This window comes from Parasteatoda tepidariorum, chromosome 9 (genome assembly GCF_043381705.1).
Source record: "Parasteatoda tepidariorum isolate YZ-2023 chromosome 9, CAS_Ptep_4.0, whole genome shotgun sequence".
NCBI classification, from domain to species: Eukaryota; Metazoa; Arthropoda; class Arachnida; order Araneae; family Theridiidae; genus Parasteatoda; species Parasteatoda tepidariorum.
Genome location: NC_092212.1, coordinates 45,369,976 through 45,381,737, shown reverse-complemented (window position 1 = coordinate 45,381,737; position 11,762 = coordinate 45,369,976).

Below are 11,762 nucleotides of genomic sequence, written 5' to 3'. Positions count from 1 at the left end.
TATGTAATTAAAATCACTTATAGATCATAAAAATATTTATTTGGAATTTAAATTTGCATTTATTCGAATTACTTACTCATAGCTAAATACTGTATATTTTAATCAAAATAATTGTTTTTAAATCAAAGCTAAGATAAGATGACAAATTTGGTTCTTTACATAAAATTTGTTCCAGATAACAATAATTTACTCATTACAATTTTGTTTTTTATTTATAAATTTATTTAAAGATTAAGAGAGAGATTTTTCATGAAAATATTATCAATGAGGTTTTCTTTACTCTAGTTATTATCAATTAATCTTATTATATCCTTATTTGTTCAAAACTTTATTATAGTCAACTTTAAAAAAAAACAAATAAATAATTTAAATGATAATAAAATAATTATTTCAAAATATGTATCATATTCTCTTTTCAGTTTAATTTAAGACTAAAAAATTGTATTTTAATTTTTCAACTTATGACAGTAATTTTTATCTTACTTTATATATCTAAATATTTTTTAATATTTATCGGTCTTATATCCATTAAAAAAATATTTAGTAAAAAAATGCTGCGAGTTTATCATAATAGCAATCAACAAGTGGCATCAACAAACTTACCGAAAGCTTACACTTAATCGTTGAAAATCAGTTACCTCATATTTGCATTTTCTAATTTATAAAGAAAAAGTCTTTCTATATTCCATAGAATAAAATTACCATTCTTTATAAACAATGCAACTGATTATCTGTTGCTGTCAGCACATATCCTTTTTCAGCAAATAAATTAATCAATCACTTTAAATGCTTCACTAATTATAATAAAATTGGAAACCTGGCAACACTGGAATAAATTGTTTGTCACAGTATCGTTTGCAAAAGGGAAATATTCTGTTATCGTCTGCAAGGCAGGGATACGAATTTATTTATATCTGCACACCGCTTTGAAACCAAAGCAAGGAAAGGTAGCTACCCTGCCGCTGCGAGTAAGCGAAATCATTTATGATCGCTAGGGAGTATCGTCTGCTCTCACATTTACCTAAGATCTCATTCTGCATCAGCGCCCTCTAACGTAACGTTCGCTGGTTGAGAATGAACTGATGTTTCCTTATTTTAAAAAGAGTAAAAAGAAGGACACGAAAGAGTAGTTTTATTTTCATAGCTAAGTTCATAGATAAGATGGAAAAGAACTTTTGGGGAAAGAAATAAAATAAGATCAAGTAAGGTTTCCAGAACCGTTCTTAAATCTAGATTGATAAACGTTCTTACAGCTTATTGGTTATTTTGAGTAAAAAAATAGATTATTGTTACTGTTTTATAATAAAGATATTTGATAAAAACAAATAAACAAATTGCTAAAGAATTATATAATGATGCGGAATTCGGTATATATTAAAGCAGCACTGGTTATACCACAATGACTACACTTAATATATAAGTCAAATATTTTAGTTATAACAATCAAATATTTCAATTCAATATGAATCAAATGTTTCATTTGCTGTCATTACAGTCCTGAATTGCATGCAAAAACTTTTCAGGATTACGTCCAACTCTGTTAATAAATAAAATATTACTAAACAGATCGAATTTCATTTTCTTAATTATAAATTGTATTATATAATATTTAAAATTGAAATATATGTAAAGGACTGTAAACGACCTCAGGGGCCTAGCTAAAATTAGCTATTATTAGCTTTCACTTTCGAATTTTTAACGCATGACTTCAAATTTTACATTAATGAGCAGGAGTTTTTTTCATTTTTATTTGATATTTTATAACCGTCGTAACCAACCCACTTTTGGGTTTACGACTACCAATTTTCAACTCCGTAGCCTTGTAATTTTAAACCCAATCCAGAAGACAAGGGAACTCTTGGATCAAGTACTGTCTTTTTGTTGGAACTAACCTGCATTTGAGTTACACGCAGAGGAAAACCATGAAAACCTCCCACTGCTACCCTGATTGCAAGAGGACTCTAACCAGTAATCCGTCTGTCACTCAGTATATTTTACGTCAGCACTGCAGTCGGTGCGAGCCAAATGCGGGATTCGTATCGACTAGCCATGGCTGGGATTCGAACCCGGTTCACCTCATTGGAAGGCGAACGTTTTATCCCCTGAGTCACCACGACTCATATACCGGAGTAGATCAAAATAACGGAAAAACTTAGACTTCCTCTATATAAGCTATTAAGTAATAAATGTTTAGGAAGCATGGCAAAACTGATGGCACGATTTTAAAGATTATGTTTGAAACTTTTAAAAATGATATTTTTACCCATGCTAAGTTCGGAACAACCCGAATTTGCTTTGAATAATTAATAAATTTTTTGCTTAATGCTAGGAAATTTGATATCATTCTTTTGAATTTCAATATTTCTATATATTGGTTTTTTAATTACAGTGGTATTAAAAAACAAAAAACCTGCTTCATACCTCTTGTGCTCATTATGGTCGAACATGGTTAAAAAGGTTACTATTTCTGAATGTTTCAAACTTAATTTTTTAAGTATTAACCGTTTCGATGCTAACCGTTTTTCCATGTAAAATCTTCCAACACATTTTCTGCTAAAAGAAAAATTGTTTACATTGAGCTAATATAAAAGTTTCTCCATTATTTTGATCAACCCCTGTATGTCTCTGCCACTTTTCAAAATCTTAGAACACCATACGATATTGACTGCAATTTGTGAAACTTTTTGTTAGTAAAATAATCTAATATGTTGTATATTATTGAAATCAGTATGACTTAGAAAAATAATAATTTCGATGAAAAAAAAATGGGAATATCTACGAAAATTCCTTATGCAATTTTTTTCTTCCTGAATGGGACTTACGACTCTGAAATAAGAAGTAAAACTTTTTAATTCCACATTTATTAATTTATTTTCTAATTTCTATTTTTTCTTTAAAGTTCATTTTTTTTTAAATCATTCATTTGAGTTTATTTTTATGATTCTAAGAAATCGTTTTCATTCGCAGATCATAACTTAACTTGTGGTTTTAAAAATTATCGATCTTTGCAACAAATCCATACCCTCCAACTTATGAAGATTTTGAAAATAATTCTTTCTAGTGGTAGCGAACCAAAGTAGAAATTTTTAAAGCAAATGGATCTCTCATAAAACTTTTATCAGAACTTAAGAATCTAGCCATATGGCCTGCACTTTTATAAGTAATAGTGGACAAGTTACACTAAAATTAATTTTTTTTAAGTATTAAGACATTAATTTTGCTACCGTCTGAAAAGAAGATTTCTGAAACTACGGAAATTCCGTAGCAGTTGGAAGGTATGCAAATCAATACCAAATAATAAAACCTGTAAAGGGTGTAGGAAAAAATTATTGAAAAGATAGTTTTAAAATAATTGTAATAACAAGCTAAGTTCAATTGCATAGAAGAATATTTGAAATCAGAAAAATAAGCAATTTTAACATACGACAACTTAAATCACTCTAATAATGTTCAAAAAGTATTCTTTTTCTAACCTTATTACATTGTTTTGCAATTCAAATTATGTTCCACTGATTTCTGGATGCGAATTAAAATGGACAAAAATATTTAAAGAAACATATCTTTAATAGAATTCTTTTCTTTGAAAGTGCATTTTCTTGGAATTTATTCCACATTTGGAACTCATGAATATTAAGTTCGTGTTTTTAAAGTAATTTTGTTATTTTTGCTCCTATAATAATTCACATATTTAAATAAAATTACTACTTTTGTCTGCAGAAATACAATATTCTATTCCAATAAAGATGGCTATCCATTATCCATTCCAACAAAGTGAGTCCTTCATTTTTCATATACTTTAAAAGTATTGTGTTGTCAAATAATACCCCATCATCAAAAGTGCTTTTAAAATGAAAAACACATAGAAAATTAAAATTAATTAAGGACTAATTACCTAATCTAATTATAATCCATGGCAAGAAAAAGTAACTCTCATGATTTTAAGCTAAATATTCATAACCAAAATTCAAAAATAATATTAATTTATATTAATTAAATCTCTCTTATCTAACAATCAATAAGAAAATAGCATTGTTTTTAATTTTCTTATACACGTTACAGCATTGATATTTAGTCTGAAAACTACTTCTAATTGGAATATTTTACTAAAAAACCGCTTTTTTACTTTTTAAAGACCAAAAACAAAAACCACATTCTTTTTTAATATTAAAAAACATTCATCATATTTCGCAATATACGAAAGAAAATTGAGATCAGAAATTTTGGCTTAAAAAAAATTCTTGAGTTTTTAATTTGAAAATTATGATTTTAAAAATTTAATATTTTGTGACAAAAAATGGAGGTAATCAAACTCACTTAACTTTCTCTCAAAATAAAAGATCTCAATACTATTCATTAAAAATTCATTTATACATTTCTAGCATTTTAAAGTTTTATTAGGTAAATCTTACATTTTTCTTTCTTATTACGAAACTTGAAACATGAATGGGGAAAAAAATTATAGGTATTAAGAGCATAAGAAATTCTTTCCCTAATTATGGCTTTTTGTTAAAGTCAAATTTCAAAATGGCCCCCTCATTTCAGCTTTGTTCCAAAAAATTAAGGAAAAATCCATTTTCAACTTGTACTTTCGACTAAGTTTCATAAAAATCTGTGACATAACGGCAATTGCAATTAGTACATTTCACATGCAATACGCCTGCACTTTTTAGATAAAAAAAAGACTGAACTTAGGAAGAAAAAAACGTTTTCCTATGTAAATTTTTGACAATTACGACATTTTTAACACGTTCACGCCGGGAAAAGTGAAAATACTGGTAGAAGAACTACTTCAATATTAGATAATATTCGGGAGGAGTTAATCTATTCTCAACAGTAACAATTCACTGTAAGGAAATTTATCACGGTGAAGAAGCAATTCTATATAAAAATTGCATCCGTTAAAAACAATTGGTAGTTATGGATTTTCATTATTCCCGAAAAAAAACTAAAAAATGAAATTTATTGGTACCCGTTTTTACTCCAGTGCGCTGCCAAGATGAGACAATATAGCGTGACCCACCGGTGGGTCACCCCGGCGTGAAGGTGTTAAAATACGAATTATAATTCCATTCAGAATTATATTTACTAATTCTAACACCTAGCTTCGTCATATGAGATAATACGTGTTAGCTTTTGGAATATTGGGTAATTTTAAAAATTAAATATTTACGAATGATCTGAATTTTATCAAAAGATTTTCTTTATATTTTTAAAATGGTAACAAAATGAAAACTCTATTTTCATATTGTTTTAAAAGCCATTTATTTATATTAACTTTGACCATAGTTTTCTAATTTGAATATATCTATAAAAGTTCTAATATTATTCTTCAAAACTATTACCGCTAGAATCCCCAAGTGCATTGTTAAAGATCAAAATCACGATTAAAAATATTAAATATCATTTCAAAATAGTTAAAATAACAAACTCAATTGTTAAATCCTACCACTACAAAAAAATTACAATTAGTATAAATCCAATAGTTTACAAGTTTGTAATAGCGATTTTGTAGCCAGTTATTGCTAACCTCTTTGAGACGGGCGTCAATTACGGTAAAATTGGTAGCCAAACTATTTTTATAGCAGTTTTTTGTAGGCAGGGTAATAATTATCTTTATTTATATTACCAAGACTTAGTTCAAGGTAAAAACTATATAGTTACACTTTTAACAAACTTAGATTGGATGTATTAGATTTAAAGTGAAAGCAAAAATAAGGTTGTCAAATTAGCCATGCACGAAACGTAAGCTACCGCTTTTTATTTTTTCCATCCTGTCTCTGATTCCATACGAATATATTTATGACACACCCGTCCCGAAAAGGTTAAAAAGTTAGCAATAACAAATTACAATTCTTCATAATAACGATACATAAAGTTTATAATAAAATATAATGACTCTTTATTGCAACAGTAATTTATAATAGATTTTCTAACAATAAATTTCAATGTATTAAAAACGAATAAATTATTACTGCTCGTGATGCTTACTTTTAATTCTCTTCTGAAATTATGCAATCCAAAATGAACAAATTATTAATTTGTGAGTAGCCCATTATAACTATACGGGACTATAGTATATATAGCAATAGTAATTTAAAATAGATTTTCTAACAATAAATTTCAATGTATTAAAAACGAATAAATTATTACTGCTCGTGATGCTTACTTTTAATTCTGTTCTGAAATTATGCATTCCAAAATGAACAAATTAATGATTTGTGAGTAGCCCATTATTACTATACGGGACTATAGCATATATAGCAATAGTAATTTAAAATAGATTTTCTAACAATAAATTTCAATATATTAAAAACAAATAAATTATTACTGCTCGTGATGCTTACTTTTAATTCTCTTCTGAAATTGTGCAATCCAAAATGAACAAATTATTGATTTGTGAGTAGCCCATTATAAGTATACGGGACTTCATATTGACCATGACGCTGTGTTAAAACGTGGTCATCCATAATAATTGCATTTACGTGATCGGAATCTTAACAAAGATTACTAATAACAGGAAAATTGCCTTTATTAACTGTAGAATAAAGCTGCTTTCATAGATTTCTCTTGTAAGTTCACAGTTTCTGCCCGTAAATATTAGATTAATGATTAAACTAAAATAGTCATTGATGCATTTTATAACCAAAATGCCTCTTTTATTTCAAAAGTAATTGCTTTACGAATTTTTCTTATCGTCACTTCTAAATAAAAAATAATTATAATAAATCAAAGTTGAGAACTTTTCCTTATCTTATGAGGCAGATGGGACACAGGTGTCCCTTTTATATATTTTTTTTTCTGACTCTCTAATTACAAACCAAAAATTATTTTTGTATTTTTTGATTATAAGAAACAGTCTAATAGTTTCTGAAAAAATCTGTTAGAATATCAGAATTATATTTGTACTGAAATATAAAATCGAAAAAACAAAAAAAATAGTTTGACAATTTTTTTTTCTCATTAATATTCAAAAATTTATCTGTAATTGATTTTGTAAATGAAAGAAATGTCAATGATGAATAACTGTTTTTCTTAATTCTAAATAATTGCAAATAAGTGCTAATTTGAAAAATTATTGTTTGGAAGTGAGCTGCGTTTCGAAGATTTTGCCCTTAGCGCAAAAAAAGACACCATTGTTTCATGCTGTATTTCATAACCATTAATTGTTAAAATTCTAAATATGATATTTTTCAATTAAACTCTTCACTTAAACTCTCAACTGTTAACTTAAACTTCAATTGTTGACCTAAACTAATAAAAAATAATGAAAAAAAGTATGAATTGATGTAAGCAAATTAATTGTACTTATCAACTGCATTAATAAATATAATAAATCGAAGCGTTGTTTAAAAATTTAGCTGTATCATTTCCTAAAGAAGAGAACCCGGGAATTCACGTTAAGATTTTTTTAAATAAAAAACTGCTGCACCCCACATGATTCCTTAAAATTATTTTTCAATGCAAACATTATCTTTATTATTACTTATATCTATTTTAAGCTTAGTTGTTGCGTATTTTTTACGTAACCTAAATTTATTAAAAACCTCAAATTTATCACTGTTAATAGTTTTTATTTTGGATTAGTTTGTTTCGCAATTTAATATTGTTTAACTCTTTCCTATTAATTATGTATGTATAGTAGGCACGTTATTCATTAAACATCTGAGCTATTAAATGAAATTTAGTTAAATTATAAGCTTTTAAAAGAATTTTGCATAAAAATAAACTATTAAACTAAACTTACATAAAAAGTATGAGACATTAAATGAAATAACTGAAATTTACATAAAAATTATAAGCTACTTAATGAATCTCAAGTGAAATTTAGACACAGATAGATTTTCTATCTATTAGTCTTATAAAATGACCATTCCTAAATGATGTCATATTTTTTTCTCAATATTTTTGAGACCTCCTCTCTTTTGTCACCAAATGTCACATTTCACCATACCTCCCTACCCTCCTCTTACTTCATAAGTCACGCTGCGCTATATGTATACATATGTTATCAATTATTGTTGCTGTTTCTAATGCGACTTGCCATACCAGCAAGTCTGCTTGGTGAAACCAACAAATTTAAGACAGAAGGTGTGTTTCTTGCTGTCAGTGGCTCCATCTGTGGCCAACAATATGACTTCAGCCACACATACGTCATATCCCGTTTATAGGACGGACCCATTCATGTATCCGTTCCTCCGTCCTCAGATCGTAATTTTGACCTGAACCAGAGAAAGATCAATCTCAGACTCAGTACCACCAGAGGTAAGATTTTTCTTGGAACATGGAGGACTTATTGATTCGACATGTAACGGATAGTTAATTCGTAGCAACAGATGGGGCTACCCCTCTATCCGCAAAAACAATAACAATAGTCTTCGTTCTGACTTACCAAGTGAGATGACGCAAGATGAGCTCCCCGAACCTTCCTGGTTCCCGTTTTACCCCAATCAGCTTAATGGGTAAAACTTTAAATTACTTTCTATTTTAGTCAATGTCATGTTGTTACTCTTTATTGTTAAATGGATGTGTGAATGTATAATAAAAATACTGAGCTCTTCGTGATGGTGTTTCCTTCCATCCTCTTGTGTCCTTACAAACAGATTTAACCTACATCAGCCAATTTTTAAATTTTAACTTCGTTTTCTTAATGGGAGCTGCATAATTATGATGTCTGTATATTTTAATAAAGAAGATGAAAATTATATTTAAAAAAATTGTATAGACATTTTTAAAATCCTGATTTGAAATATTTTATTCGAAGCAAAATATTGGGGATTTCACTCTTATTACCTCCTCCCTCCTATTTTTCACATATTGTAACAATTTCACGAATCTCCTAACTTTCCTAGAAGTGTAACTGCATTGCGACTTTTTTAAGCTTATAGTTATGATTACACATTCTAAGCAAGCAATTTATACCATAAGTTTAATTTTTTACAAAAGAAGTAATATTCCTGTGTTGAGGAGTTCTGAAATTTTACGCCAAATAATCTAAATTATAGCTGCCATTATATATAAATTTTCCGCAAAAATTTATTAAGATAATTGTTGTTGTTGTTGTAATTCATTTACGTCTCACTAGAGCGGCACATTGGGCTATTGGCGACAGTCTGGGAAACATCCCTGAGGATGATCCGAGGACATGCCATCACAATTTTGATCCTCTGCAGAGGGGATGGCACCCCTCCTTCGGTAGCCCGACGACCTGCACGCGAAGTCAAGCACTTTCCGGTAGAACAGTTTAACGAGGAACAATACCGCACACCCTCGATCCCTAAGAAGACTGATCCAAGTGGTCATCCACCCGCACACTGACCAGTGATGCTTGACTTCGGTGATCTGCTGGGAATCGTGCCTTAACGATCAGTCCACTGCGGGACTTCATTAAGATTAAAATCTATCCTTATTTATTCAATTTTCGTTTTTATAATTCTAATTTGAAACGATATTGACCATCACTACGCATAAAATTTTTTTAAACATATTTCAAAAATATATAATAATGATCTAAGGTCTTGGGGTTTTCCTGCCGAAAAAACACCCGCCAAATGCTTTGTATCGGGTTCGAGTCAATCCTGCCGTAACCCTAGATGTATTTTCATGTTGTCTTTCCCGGAATTGTTCTTTCTGCCCTTCATCTACTTGACAAGGGCTTATAAACCTTGATTGAGTATACAAGTCGGCATTTTTACGTTTGAACCAATAAATAAATAATCTAATGCGGTAGTTGTTTTGGTTAAATAAGCAAAATATTTCAGCTTACATTTGTAGTTCAACATGGTTCATCTTTCTGATTAAGATTCTGAGTGGTATCAGAGCATACCAGTCAAAATTTGCTTTTTCCAACAATGATTTTTCGAATCGGTAGTAAAATGTAGTTCACAAAATAAATAAAAGACAAATTTGTTTTTATGCTTTGCAGGAACTCAATTGCATCAATTTCCTAGTGGTACAAATATTGACTATAAACGGGATTTGACCCCCCCCCCNTTCCCCCCCCCCCCATCTAGGAATTTGTTGCTTCCTATCACTTAACACTAACGGCCACACCAATCATAGCGTATATTCGGACAAGACTCCTTTTATGCCATTTAATCCCACAATTTGGGATTCCAAAAGTTTGGTTAAGCCTCCACACGGTTTTTTGTAGGTAGTCCGATCAGACCACTATGAAGATTAACCTACATACCTGCCAACTCTTCCGGATTTTCCGGAAGATTTTATTTTCATATTTAAAGTGGTAGTAATTATATACTATTTTTCTTTTATAATCTTTATTTTTAAATGATATTGATCACCACTATTCTTACAAAAATTAAGCACATATATTAATATGCGTTACTTTCATGGTTGTCAACTTAAGTTTTCTCAAATACAACGTATTTGTTTGCTTAAAATTGAAGTTTAAATTCCATTTTAATACCACTGGGAAAAATAGTAATGGAAGGGATTAAAAGTTGGCAGGTATGAACCTATTACTGAAAAAACCATTTAATATGAAATCTATTAAAAATAAGAAAGTGGTAGTAAATATATGTCTAAATATTTGTTTAATTAATGAATGTAATTGGTTTGTTTTATTTACTTGTCAACCACTACAAATTCAATTCTCAAATATATATAATAAACTTCTCTCAAGTACTTTTAATATAGAATTTGGGTTCATGGGCAGAAGTTGTTCGCTTTTTAAATAATCTGCGCAGACTACCTATAAGAAACCGTGTGGAGGCTTTCTGATGAAGGAGGTGGTGGTTAAGCTCAATAGGATGTTCATCTCTACGGTAATCATTAGTAAAACACGAAGGATTAGCACGGTAGATGAAGAGAAGCCTGAGCATCAAGTCCTGTCGGTTGGTTGGTCGGGGACCTGAGGCCGAAGTAGCCCTTTACCCCTTTATCATGAATTGAAGGATCGTTTTTGTGATTTCTTACGGTCCTTGTTGCCTAAAAATAAAAGCAGAAAAATACAGTATAAATTGATAAGTCTGCTTAACTTATATATATATATATATATGTTTAAATATTTATTTGTAGTGGTAGTAAACATCACTCTTTAATTATTTTTTTAAAAAAAATCTAAAAATTTAATAGAATAGCAAGGATTTTAATACAATTTAAAAATATACAAGTTATTCCAAAAGAGTTGGCAGCTGTGGTAAAAATATAACAATTGATATTATAAATAAGAATGGTTGAAATCACATAAATCTCGGTGCGCTGCAGCAAAGCGGCATTAACCGATTCATCTGTAGTAATAAATCGATGATGAGGAGGAATGGAGATGGGAAGAAGAGGGGGTGCTTAGCACCAAAAAATCGAGAGGGGGTTCGTGTGAGTCGGCTGGGGCTGAATGTATTTCGTGTGCTAGGTGAACATATCCCTAAGGAAAAAGGCAGTGATGGGGCTAAATTTAGTGTTATCGTCAATTAGTTCTATATCTAGGAGTGAGTTAAAATTGCTGTTGGTACAGGTTTTTGCTTCATCGTAGAAATTTTTATTTAAATTTTTTATATAGACGTTGATGTCATCAATTTTAAGATCCCTTTTTATACTATTATTGCTAATGCATTTAGGTGCGCCGACTAGTCTTCTAATAATCTTCCCTTCTGCCATAGAGAGTTTATTTTTTAAATGATCACTTAGAGTGTTAATGGCGGGGCAGGCATAAGTTAGGATTGGCCTAATTGCCATTAGATAGACAGTGCGCTTGCATTTTAAGTCTAAAGATGACTTCGAGTTTAATATGGAGTTGAGGGCCCAAT